Here is a 1,504-nt window from a genome sequence, read left to right on the forward strand (position 1 = left end):
AGAACAGATGAATAGCTGAACACTAAACACATGGTCTTAATTGTCATAGCAACGCTCTAACAGTTTCCATGGTTTTTAATTGAATTTTTTATGACCGCGAATAATTGCAGCCGCGAATATATCCCGACCTACGGTATGTTGCATTTTATTAAATATTTCATTTTGTAGTTTATATTGTTAATAATGAGTTTTTGTTTTGTAGCTGAGTCTTGTACCAGTAAAGGAGTATCAACGACTGATTTATTGTATTCTGGTTTGTTATATTATGAGCAACAAGATGAGGACGACTGTTTGATGACTTTCACTGTTGCACAAGATCTTAAAGCACTCACACAAGTATGGAGTAATTTAATTAGTATAGACCAGGGTTTCCCTAAAAGTTTACTAAGTGAGCTAAACTGACAAGCCTTTATTATACAATGGTCATATTTAAGAGCAACCTGAAAAAAGTGTGAAAAAATTAATTTTGATCAGAACTTGCTTGAAATAGCTAGATGACATAAGTGCATGTACATGTATATGCATCAAAAATGTAATAAAAATTGAGAATTCTCTCCTGGCCATTTTGGCTGATGATCCTATACTACATGTACATGTACATGCACATGTACATGTACATGTACATGTGTAGTGTAGGGTCCTTGACCAGATTATTGAGAAACTATAAAAGTTGACAAGCTGAGCACTACACAAAATTCCTGTGGAAACCTTTGTGTAGACCTAATGATAATTCAATTTCTTGATTATTTTTTTCTACATTCTACATGTATGTATGTGTATTTTAATTGTTGTTAGTGATTGTGACTGTAAATACTGTGTACTAACTGTATGTGTGTGTGTTATTATAGTAGTAGTAGTAGTATTAGTATTCTTGTACATTGACTAGTATATCAGTGATGAGCATCCTACTGCTGAGAGAGGACAAAGGGTCAAGTTTCAGTTCTCAGAGTCTCCTGGTTACGTTGAACTGAATCTCAAGTCAGAGCAAACCAAATCAAACACTGGCTGGAGTATTGAGCCACACTTGGAACCAGTCAAAGTACTTAATGGATATACTCCAATAACATGATGAGTATTGTTTGTAGTTATGGCAGGTTGAAGTAGATGGGTTTGCATCAACTACTGATCCTGATCCTGATCCAGCATCATGTCTTATCTCATTGCATGTAGAGAGAAGACAGAAGACTGTACCAGTACTGTATCATGCAGTACCTCTTGTTGGAGTGAGCCTACCTGTAACATTGTATATAAGACGGACACTGAAGAGTTATGATATGAAACTAAAAGAAGGTAAACTTTACTATAATTGTATTATTATTATTGTTATATACATGTACAGGTAGACCAGTTGGGGACAATACCAGTACATCAACTGGAGGAGCTAAACCTATACCAGGTAATGAATAATACACTCCATGCATATTGCTATAATTATATATTCATCATAGCATCAGCCACTACTGCAGTACAAACTGGAGCACAAGCTAGTCCTAGTGTATCTACA

This window comes from Amphimedon queenslandica, unplaced genomic scaffold (genome assembly GCF_000090795.2).
Source record: "Amphimedon queenslandica unplaced genomic scaffold, v1.1 AMPQUscaffold_13278, whole genome shotgun sequence".
NCBI classification, from domain to species: Eukaryota; Metazoa; Porifera; class Demospongiae; order Haplosclerida; family Niphatidae; genus Amphimedon; species Amphimedon queenslandica.